The following is a 12510-nucleotide window of genomic DNA, read 5'->3' as shown; positions in this document are numbered from 1 at the left end:
TCTACATTTCTAGCTTGAAATACAGGGTATTTGGTGCTATGAATTTCTGAAATAGTGGAATACTGTAGGAGGAAACATGTTTGGGGAATGAAATGAAGATCTGGTTTTGGTATGTAAAGATGTAAGGCATGCAGTTCCATATGCCAAGTCCAAAGGTCAGAAAAAAGATCTGGCCTGAAACTGGGAATTTGTTAATGGTCAGCATAAAAAGCGTGTTATAGCCTTGAGAAAATGAAAGAGAATCCATGACTGAGACATGAACAACATCAACACCCACAGATTTAGTAAAGATGCCAAGAAAATACAGACCAAAGTTCATGTTAAAATTAATGGGAAAAGACAAACTACTTAGTGAGTGGTATTCAGTCAACTAGCATTTAGCTAGCTATTAGCTAGCAAATTTGGGAGAAAAATGTATAAAGAATCTTTGATCAGGCTTCCAAATATATGAAATAAAAACCACTCACATGTTAGAAGTCAGTGTACAAAATTATATTATGTTAACTGTACTATTTACTGCTAATAGAGAAAAATGAAAATTATTCTGAATTAAATCAATAGACAATATATTTTCTATCATTGTCTTTCTTTTCTTCTCAATTTATTTGTGTGTCATTTTAACTCACTAAGCAATGACTCCTCTTAATCCCATTACTTTTTATTTAACACTGCATTTGTTTTTCATACGTGCAATATTACACTGCCCAATAGAGAGGAAATGCAGAATTTGGGCTGTTTTATCAGAAACATCTTTGCTTTTCAGATTTGGGCTTCTGGAGTGTGGTTAATTTAAGTGTTCTCATCAGGCCTTGATTTTTCAGATTTCCATAATCACTCCTCCAAAATAAACAATGTCTGAAGGTGATGACTACAGTAAAATTAAAATTATACTGGCTTTTAAGATAATTATGTTTACGTAAATGTGACACTTTTTTGGGGGGCTGTGGGGGTGGAGATCAAGTTTTGCTCTTGTGGCCCAGGCTGGATTGCAGTGGTCTGATGTTGGCTTACCGCAACCTCCACCTCCCGGGTTCAACTGATTCTCCTTCCTCAGCCTCCAGAGTAGCTGGTATTCCAGGCACTTGCCACCAAACCTGGCTAATATTTGAATATTTAGTAGAGATGGGGTTTCACTATGTTGACCAGGCTGGTCCTGAACTTCTGACATCTGGTAATCCACCTGCCTTGCCTACCCAAGTGTGGAGATTACAGGCATGAGCCATGCCTCCCAGCCTTCAAATTACATTTTCATACGCACTCACTCACACAATTTTTTGTAACTATCTGCATGTTCTCCTCAGGTGGGGGAAAAACAGCAACAGAGTTCTTGAAGAATATATGAAAGAAAGAATAACAGTACTACACAAGGTTGAACCTATTCACAATACTGTATTTAGTGAATAAAAACATTACTTTTAAAATCCTACAGTATTCAGTAAATAAATAAAATATATTATTTCAATAACTCTAAAATACGTGTACACAAAGAAAATAGAACAAGGGTTCAAATACATAAACAAACAAATGAGGCCAGGCATGGTTGCTCACACTTGTAAGCCCAGCATTTTGGTAGGCCAAGGCAGGAAGATCACTTGAGGTCAGGAGTTTGAGAGCAGCCTGGCAAATATGGTGAAACCCAGTCTCGACTAAAAATACAAAAATTAGCTGGACATGGGGGCATGTGACTGTAATCCTAGCTCCTCAGCAGGCTGAGGCAGGGGAATTGCTTGAAGCTGGGAGGCGCAGGTTGAGGCAAGTGGAGATCCTGCCACTTCACTCCAGCCTGGGTGACAGAGCAAGACTCCATCTCAAAACACACAAACACACACACACACACACACAAACTAACCAATGAAAATAAAAATTTTGTACTAGAAAAGGTATTCACAGCCAAACTCACATATCTAACAGAAAAAAAAAGTCCTTTAAAGCAAAAATTCCACAACAGGCAAATAACAAAACAAATTTATCACCTTGCATATAAAGTTCAAATAATAAACTGAAGAGAACCACAGGGGAAAAAATTCAAAATTTACAAGTAAGTCCTCTAAAAGAAGCTAAAAGTCACTCAAAAATTTTCTGGATTCTTTGTCTCTACATTGCAAACATGACCATAAAATTTGCCAGGAGCAGAACAATCAAAATGTATCTTAAAATTCAATAAACACTTCAAGTCTCATATAAGAATTTTAATGGAAACTGGGTACATCTGCAGTATTTCTATACAAATCTGAACAAACACTATTTCTTCTTACTCATTGTTTCACTATTCCAAGAAAATAACTTCCATATTAATATTAAGGGATGTGACAAAGCAGGTCTTCATCATGGTAAGTAACACTGGGTGTCCACACCAGTACTCAGGTGGGCCTTAATTCCCTGCCAGTTTCCCTCCCTGGACACACACTAAAGGTCCCCAGCTATTTTGCAATCTTTTCACATTTCCTCCCCTGAAAACCCAGTGTGGTCCTCCAGATTCCCTGTGCAGTGGCCTCTCTTGTCTGGAGGAGTGGGCCAGTGTGAGTGAGGATGGCAGAGGGGAGTAAGCATGTCAGGGGAGCCTGGGATCATTGTAACTGAAAATGATGGGCGTGGGAGAGCCATTCTGGGAGGACACAGAAATGGGCCGGGGGGCACATCTGCATGGAGTGTGAGAGGGGCCTGGTTTAGCCCAAACTAAGCACCAACTGGTAGCTGGCCTCAGGGCGGGGAAGGGAGCCGGTGAGGGATGATGAGACAGCTATCCCTTGAGCCTTGCTTCTCACACACTGGCCTTAAACACTTATGCATCTTAGGAGGCTTCAGGTGCCCCAATCCTAAAATGTGGGTGTTACAGTTCTCTGATGGCCATTTCTCTGCCACCCCTTGAATGGCTTGGGATTGCTCACTGTAGTCACCTCCCTGAGGCTCAGGTTCTCCATGTAGGGCACAACTCCAGGAATCAAAGGCCTCTCAGTCCCCAGCCCTAGACTGCTCACCTGACCTCCTCTCTGTTTCCCTCTCTAATGGCCTCCCTTCATCGGAAAGTACTGCAGGCCCTGGCTGATGATCTGGGGGAATGCAGAAGGGGCTACAGGACAGGTCAGGTCATGGCTCAAAGCCAATTACCCAGAGGTGAAGGAATGACCAGCAAGGTCCTTTTCCATGATGCCCCACCATGGCGCCTACCTCAGCTATCCTGCCAGAACCTCGGCACTCATGGTGAGCCAACCAGCCGAAAAAGCTCAGGTAGGAGGTGTAACTGCCTGCAGGCTTGACCTTCATGATGCCACAACCACTGGACTGCAGTGGAATGAGATACCCTGTATCCTAGAGAGAGAGGATACAGGCAGGTTCATGCCAGACCTACCCTCCCATACACCACATCCCCTATCATGCTGGGAGGCCCTCCTTACAGAGGATGCCAACACAATACCCCTTAATGATCACTTCATTGTGGAAATAAAGATTGTGATGAAAGGAAAACGTCATCCTGCCACTGGTGCCCAGGATGGCTGAGTTCCTCTCACTACCTGGCCAAGAAGAAGAAAGAGGATGGACTCAAAGGACCATTTCATGTAGCTGGGCTGAGTTTTATGGAGTTTCACTGAGTTAGCTGGAGTGAAGAATGCGTTTCCCCTCTCCAGCTCTCCCACTGAGACAACCCAGGGCGACCTCAAACTCACTCAGAAACCGGACTCCTCCTGCAGACCCAGGCTCCTTAGCCTGACCTACAAATCCGTTATGTAGCTTAGTAGGACTGACTTCATTACCATTTGTGATCCCAGCCAACATCTGCGTGTGCCGTACAATCCGCCTCTGGTCAAAGAGCCGCCAGATGATTGGGTAGGCGTGCAAGGAGACACCTTGCAACTTTGCAAGAGCACAGAGAGTGTGGGGCAGGGCTACCCCGCAGGCCTTTGGTCTGGCACCTTCCCTTCCTGGTCCTTTGTCTCTGTCTGGCATACGGGGCACCGTCGCGGCTGTGGTGGTCTTGGCGGTGGTTGGAGGCGGGCCCAGACAGCCTGCTCTGACCAGGGGCGGGCACAGAAGAAGTGGTCTGGGGGTTGTGGGCGGGGTATTGTGGTGTCAGGCGGCTACTTGCTCAGCGTTCCTGAGCTGCAGGAGGCCCTTGTGTGCTGGATGCTGGACAGCTGCCGCTGCTGTCCGGATGTGCGCTCTCCCCTTCTCCTGGTCTCCCTGAGGGGTGGGCTTGCCCACACCAGGGAACCTCTGTGGGTAGAAGTGGCTGCAGGGCTATGCCTGGCTATCCCCATGGGGCTCGTGTGGGTTCAACAGAGATTATATATGCTCAGGGCCTACACATCTTTGGGTGCAGCGCTGGCAGAGGGAAGAAATCCTGTATGGGGAGCTGGTGCCTGCCTTGCAGGGGAGAGCAGCCCTGTGCACTGTGAACCAAGTTGTGTTTCTGGGGTGAGTCTGCTGCACACAGGCACGGGAAGCAGGAGTAGTTCCATGGCTGGCATGGGCATGCAGACTCCCCTTCCTCCAGGACTTTCCCAGTGAAACCTGTCCTTCAACTTTCTGCTGTTTATGAAGGGTCCTTTGCACTGTTATTCTCCTTTGTCGTGCTGTGCTTGGCTTCCTGTTCCTACCACTTGCCCTCAGGGCACCGGCAAGCAAGCTGCCCTCCTATCTGCAGAAGCAGGTCCTCGGTTGCCATCCTTGTCCCCCATCCCCTGAATCTTGGCTGACCCCCGGTACCTACCACCTTGCTTTCCCAAACCTGCTCCCGGGAGCTCGACGCCCACCCGCTGCTGCCAGTCACCCTGAATTGGCAGCTGCAAGGATATGGCTCTGGCCCAGAAGTCAGGGATGCCCTGCGGCCTGCGGCATTCACGGGGTCCAGCTCCAAGTGAAGGACGTCCAGAGAGTCCGTTGTCGGCCGGGGTGTACTGGAGCCAGGGCCACATTGGCCTCCTCCTTGGCCACCACTTCCATCTCTGCCATGATGTCATCCCCCCCTGGCATGCCTCTTCCCACAGGGTTGCCTCCCTGCTCTGCACACAGTCTACCCTCTCCTGCAGAGCCTCAAGCCTTAACTCAGTGCCCTCCTTGAAGCTCCCACAGACTAAGGCCTGCACCGCCCATCTCAAGTCCCTGGCACCCCTAGATTCTAGGGGAAGCTCCCGGAGGAGCCCGAGGGCCTAGCCCTGCTAAGAACCACGTCCCACTCCTAGGTGAATACAGGGCTCCTGGGGAGCTCCTCAGGGCCCACAGCCTGCCGCACTCTCCTTGGGGCCCAGACATCCAGTAGGATTAGCTGTGCACAGTAGCCCTGGAGTCGGAGGCCAAGGCCCTGGGCTTCCAGAGCCCTGCTAGCTGGCACCATGGCCGCTGCTGCTCTTGCAAGAGCCTCTGCGCCAGCAAAGCACTGCACATGGGTCATCGAATGGGGGACCATGGTGGCTGGCCTCCCGTGTGCCCAGGGCACACATATTTTGACATAAATTCTGTTACTTTCTTGTATGTAGAAACGTGGGGCGATAAATAATCTCAGTTTAAATTCGCCTCTGTAAAAACTGTAATTGTCTTCTTCCCTGTATGACAGTATTTGAAACATGTTTCATGTATCTCTGGCACCATAAATAATTTAAACCAAGTAAGTGGGTGTAATCAAGATAAATGGAGTTAGATAGCCTAAAACGGGAACAAAGTAAATGCGCTTTAAGTTATTCTATTAACCTGGCACACTGACTTACTCTTGTAATCCTACCATTTTGGGAAGAGGAGGTGTAAGGATGGCTTGAAGTCAGGAGTTGGAGACCAGCCTGGGTAACATAAAGGGCTCCTTTAATCTGTTGCCATTTTTGCATTGGGGATCAGTTTAGTGGAAGACAGTTTTTCCTCAGACAAGGGTTACACAGGGGAAGAAGGTGGCGAGGTGGACACATTTGGCAGTGGGGGCTGGCAGCAGGGCCCAGAGGGGCACATGGTGGGCCTGGGCTTCCAGTGGGAGCAGTGTGACAGAGGGCAGGTGGTGCAGTGGGGCTGTCACAGGGACAGGGTGGGGCATCAGGGGAATAGGGAGGATGGTTTCTGGTCAGGAGTTCCAGACCAGCCTGGCTAACATGGTGAAACCCTGTCTCTCCTAAAGATACAAAAAAATTATCCTGGCATGGTGGTGTACACCTATAATCCCAGCTACTCAGGAGGCTGAGGCAGGAGAATCACTGGAATCTGGGAGGTGGAAGCTACAGTGAGCTGAGATCATGCCATTGCACTCCAGCCTGGGGGACAGGGCAAGAGTCCATCTCAATAAATAAATAAACAAACAAACCTATTGGTTAACTTGTATTATCTATTAACCAAGCTTCAAAGATCGAACATTTAACTTTGAGTTTTAATAACCAGATGTATAATTAATTGGAGATTTTTTTAAAAGGTGAAATTACAGTGTCTGCTCCATTTTAAGATGCATAGCTTCATGCCTATTTTGTCTCTCTATTCGTCTTGAGGGTGAGATTCAATAATACTCTGCCATGAAGGAGAATGTGCATATTCTAACTTCTAACACCACCTGGAAATTGGCATATATCTACATTTTTTGTAGATATATAAAAATATTTACATATTATTCAATGTGCAATTCTTAAAGATTATTAAAATTTAGCATAGTCTAATCTGAAAATTAGTGTCTCACAAGAGGATTGTAAGAAGTCTACATTATGTTAACAATTTTTAGCGATAATGTATTTCCCTGATATGTCATGTTTTGATATTGTAAATATTTAAATTTCTTTGAATGGAATTTAGTTTATCTTTATGACATGCTTTGAAAATTTTTCCTCATAACAGAATGATATAAACCGTCATTTATCATTTTTCTTTTAGTATTTTTATGTATATTATACTTAGATATTTTACTGATAGATTTCTGCTCTGTGTTCACTTCCCACTTTTCCCACATCTCTCTCTCTCACCAACATATTATGATTCTTGAGTTTCTTTCTAGATTTTCTAAATGGACTTTTATTGCTTGAATTGTACTAATTTCATATAGAAATATTAATTTTATTGGTTTAGATAAATATGAATTTGGAAGATTATAATATGTAGAAAATCTTTATAAACAACTAAAACTTAGCCATTTAAGAAACAGCGATGTTAGTCAACCAAAAATTTTGTTTGAAATACAGATGATGGTGGATACACTCTTGATTTCAACATGAGTTCTTCTAGGGGACCCATTCCAATTAAAAGAAGTCCATCTTCAAGAAATGGAGATACTCCTAAAAAATCTGCTCCTGTGACAAGAAGGAATAGTTGGATGGGAGGCCAAGGTAAATACTACCAGATAGAAAGACTGTATTTTTTGTATGACTAAAAATGAGTTATTTTACCTGGATGCTTAATTTTAAGTTCATCGAACAAAAGAGAAGTGACACATACATGGGCATAATTAGAGATCGATACCTTCTATTACAGTTTCTATCTCACTAGGTACATTTCAGATTTATGGTGAAAATATACTTGAGCCTCTCATTGCAGATTAATGAAGTGATTGGATTGAGGATGACATTCCTTTTCATCCTGTGTTGCTAGAAGATTCCCCTTAATTTTTCTAAAAGCTCCCAGAAGTATTCTTTGATGGTAGGCTTCTTCATCTAATGATCTCTTCCATTTCCTAGGTCCCCTGGTGTCCCAATCTAAAAATTGCTTGTTACATTTGTTTATTGGGTTGGAGTCTTGCTCTTATGTGGTCAGAGTGCATAGGTGAGATGATGGCTTACTACAGCCTCAAATTCCTGGACTCAACTAATTCTCCTGTTTCAACCTTCAGAGTTTCTGCAACCACCGGCATGCACCACCACACCTAGCAAAAATTTTTTCCTATATTTTTATAGAGAGAGGATCTCACTATATTGTGAAAACTGACCTTAAAGCCCAGGGATCAAGCAGTCCATCTGCATCAGCCTTCCACATTGGCTCACAGTGTGAGCCGCTGAGCATGGCCATCCCGCTTCTGATAATTCAATAATGCTTATGTACAAGGCATTCTTACAGCTTGTATAACGACTCAAAAGAAATACAAGAGCATTTGGCAGAAAAGGTATCCCTGGGTTTAAATATTATTTAAAAATAAATTTAAGGCTTGAAAGGTAGACATGAAGGAGTCCAATATTCGAAAATTAAGTGGATATCACAGAAGTGCAGAGTTGTGAAATAAAAGGGAATGTAAATCAATAATTAATATTGTACCTGGATGTTTAAACATTAACACAAGATCCTTAGTGAAAGATGTGAAATTATTTGAGGAGAGAATTTAGAACTAAGCAATATGATGTGAGCAGTAGGACTGAACAGAAGTAATATTTTGAGAAGGAGAATTGTAAGTTTGCAGACTGTACAGAAGAAAGCAAGACAATAAATAAAAGTTCTTAGTAAAGAAGTTTAAGCAGAACTAATTAAAATTCTTACTTAGTCCTCCATCCTAATTTGGAGGAAATTGAAAACTGCCATTTGCACCTTTATATTTCATATGTAGAGTATTGGTGAAATTAGGTATTTATTGACTTCAAGATACATAAGCCGACACATTTCCATTGGAAAATTAGCCAGTGAACATACCATAGGTGAAAGACTGACCTCTAAGGAATAACACATGAAGAGTATATTACAGGAGAACCTTTTCTGTTTTGAAATAGCAACAATGTTGTAATCTCCCCTTTAACAGAATTGCTTATTGCAATAAAAGTAAATCTTGGCCATCATTAGAAAATCTTCTCTAGTACATTTTAATTTGTCAACATTTAAGATAAAGCCAACCATTTAGAGATAAAGGAGAACTTTTATGTAAAAATTTAGCATGGAGTTGTTCAAAGTTAGCAGTATTTTTGTGTCAGATTAACTGAACAACAAGGGAAAATTTACCTTCTTCAGCTGAGAAAGGACAATGTGTGTAAACTTTAAAAACAGTGAAGAGTTTGATGGTTTTACATTTGTCCATGTTCCATTAGTAGTCATCAGTAATTCATGTGAAAAGGAAAATAATAACTAAGGAAAAAGAAAATAATAACTAAGTAGTTATTAACCATTACAAATGAACGTTTACCTATGAATTAATGTTTGGCTTCAGCTTCCTTAGAAGAACTGGCCTTGCAGGAGCCATGAGATTATCCAAATCCATAAGAAATATTCACAGTATCATGACTGTCTAGTGATTTAGGGAATGAAGAATGGAGACATAGAAGAAATAATTTTTAAAAGTTGCTTGAGAGAAGAGAAAATAGTGTTTCAGAAAATAGCATTCTTTACATAATGTTCCATCATTTTAATATTAAAGGTCCCATGTCACATGGAAGAGAGAATTATGGAGGTCCTCCACGCAGAGAGCCAATCTCTTCTTGGCACATAATCATATGTCACCAAGAGATGATGGTTATGCAACTAAGGATAGGTAAAGGAAACATTAAAAAAAACAGTTGTTTTTGTGGTGATGAAATTCACATAACAAAATTAAATATTATAAGGTAAACAGTTAAGTGGCATTCAATACATTCTGTGTCACACACCAACTACCTTCATTGAGTTCCAAAACATTTTCATCACTTCAAACTGAACCTCCAACTACCAGTTAAGCAGTCCTTCCATTTTTTCCCTTTCCTCAGCTGCTAGCAAACACCAATCTGTGTTCTACCTCTGAACCCCTGGTTGGGGGCATTTAATGTTAATGGGCTCAAATGCTACACACTTTTTGCATCTGTGATGTCCTGAAGGTTCATTTACATCACAGCACTTTACTCCTTCCCCAAGCTGTTAATCCATTATTTTATTTGGGTTGTTTCCATGGCAGTATTTCTATGCATGAGCACTTGTTTGAGTATACTTATTCAATTCTGGGTGTATGTGAGTGAAATTGCTTGGTCCTATGATAAATATGTTTGTTTTCTTGAGGAAGCACCACATTTCTCCATAGTAGCTGCATCATTTTCCATTCCAACCAGCATTGTATCAGGGTTCCAATTTATTTCACATCCTATCAAACACTTGTTATTTCCGGCTTTTTAAAATTTATTGCCATTCCAGTGTGGGTGTGAAGTATGGTATCTCATTTGGGATTTGAAATGCGTTTTCTGTATGACTGATTATGAGTATCTGTTCCATGTGCTTTTTAGGCATTTGCCTATTTTATATGGAGAAATATCTATTTAGATGTTTGGCCTTTTAATTTTGTTTAAGTTGTAAGTTAGTTATGTTTTGGATACTAGAAGTTGAAAATTTAAAATTTGTTGCTTAAACTTATGCATACAGAAATCATCCAAGTTCCCCAGAAACCAGGGATTATGCTCCACCACCTAGAGACTATGCATCCCATAATTATGGTCATTCTATTCAGGATGAACATTCCTCTAGAGAATATAGGTACTATAAGGTTTTCCAGATTTGTCAAATAGATTTCTTTAATTGTTTATTCTGACGTTAAGAAAGCTTTTTTTTTTCCAATTTAGTGATCATGATGGCTATGGTGAGGCCCGTGGTAGAGATCATTCTGAACATCCAGGTCGAAGTTCTTACAGAGATGCATTTCAGAGATATGGTGAGGGTCCAGGATGGATTTGTAAATTATAGAATTATATTTATTAGACCAGATCATTATTTTAATGAAATTCTAAGGAAAATTATAAAGGACAAATATAACATGTTTAAATATTCAATATTGTTAACAGTATAAAACATAGGAAATGATACGAGGGTGAGAACTTCAGTTCATGTTCAGAAAATATGATTCAACGTTTACTTTAGAATTAAATCTGTTAAGCTTCAAAATACTACTCTTACACTTCTTTTAAATAAACCTTCCGACTATTGCAGGCATAATTAATATCCTGCAACAAAGGCAGAGGAACGCAGATATTTCCAAATAGTACTTTAATTCATGCTTTAGTGATAGCAGTAAAAATGTTCAAATGTTGTCCAACATATTATTTTATCAACCCTGCAGGGACCTCTCATGGTGCACCACCTGCACGAGGACCTCAGATGTCTTCTGGTGGAAGAAGCCGCCATTATTATAACAATACACGAGATAGATGTAGCAGAAGTCGGAGAGTTACTCAAGACACTGCGGTGATTTTTATTCCTGTTTTCATGAGCACGTTGGCAGAAAAGACCAAAGGAATTTAATTCCTCTGGATAGGAATCTGATTTCTTTGGATAGAGTGCATGCTGCTCCTCGTGAAGCATATGGTAGCTCAAGTTATATGGCATCTACAGGAGATGGTGAGAGAAGCCGATCTGAAAAAGGAGGCTGAAGTAGATATTAAAGCAAGTATTCAAAATAATAGTTATTTCATACCAAACCTTGTTTGCAAATTGAAAATTGAAACGTTATTTCTTCATTGTTACCTGCATACCACTCAAAGAAACATGTTGGTTGTGTGCAGAGATGTAGAAACTAACTTACTACATGAATTTGTTGAGATATTCAAAGGAAAAGGAATTTTTTTTCAAAGTAATTTCATGCTTGTTAATGCTATTTGAAAACTCTCTGTTTAGATGTAATATCTGCATTAAAATTTTCACAAAGAAATTTTACATGTAATGCAAAATGCCTGATGTTACTGCTTAGCTATACATAATTAAAAGCAAATTCAATAGGAGAGTAAATTGTGTTGTTTTTGAACATTTTCCTTTGTTTCTTTGGAGATAAGTAGATACAAAATCAAGCATATGTTATGTCTCCCTTGCAAGCTGCATAAGTTTTCTAATTAGGCTGTGTTTCTCTTTAAAAAATCACAAGCTTAAAACGTTTGAGAAATCTTCAGAAAGACTACACAACTCTCTGCCTCACCATATAATGTTTATCTTTTAGAGGAATATTACATGTCAAAGGAAATAATTAGATGTGGTTGATACTAAAGTTTAAGACATCTGGAACATTCTACATGAAGCATTCTGTGACTGAAGGGGGATATTGGGAATGAAAAATTTTTTTAACCTGAATCAAAACTGAACCAATTAAGTTTCTTAAGTGCAGAGCACAATGAAATTAAATGTTCCTAGTTTAAATAGTGGAAAGTATGTGTTTTGTCTTGAGAGTTACTCATGTTAATTTTTTCTTGAAAGATTTGACAATGGATGTTATAAGTAATGGTTTAGCAATAAGTTCTTACAAATAGTAATGATCTAGTATAGTTGGGATTTTATCAATTTTTTTTTTGAGATGCAGTGTAGCTTTGTTGCCCAAGCTGGGGTGCAGTGGCTCAATTTTGGATTACTGCAAACTTCGCCTTCTGGGTCCAAGCTATTCTCCTGCCTCAGCATCCTGAGTAACTGGTATTAGATGTGTGTGCACCCCAGCTGGCTAATTTTTTGTATTTTTAGTACAGACAGCATTTCACCATGTTTGCCAGGCTGTTCTTGAAATCCTGACCCACCTCGTCAGACTCCCAACATGCTAGGATTATAGGTATAAGCCACAACTATCAGCTGATCAGATTTAATTGAAGAGGTGAATGGGAACACTTTAGACCTCATACTTTTGGAAAGTGAAGTATATAAAACATA

At 41.0% G+C, this 12510-nt stretch overlaps 1 pseudogene; it reads left to right on the top strand.

Annotated features, from left to right (window-relative positions):
- The window catches only part of LOC129053127 (RNA-binding motif protein, Y chromosome, family 1 member F/J-like), a 366013-nt pseudogene extending 354746 nt beyond the window's left edge, over positions 1–11267 (top strand).
- The last annotated feature ends 1243 nt before the right edge of the window (positions 11268–12510 follow it).

This window comes from Pongo abelii, chromosome Y (assembly GCF_028885655.2).
Source record: "Pongo abelii isolate AG06213 chromosome Y, NHGRI_mPonAbe1-v2.0_pri, whole genome shotgun sequence".
NCBI classification, from domain to species: Eukaryota; Metazoa; Chordata; class Mammalia; order Primates; family Hominidae; genus Pongo; species Pongo abelii.
The sequence above is the reverse complement of the archived record's forward strand: the minus strand, read 5'-3'. Positions and strand labels throughout refer to the sequence as shown.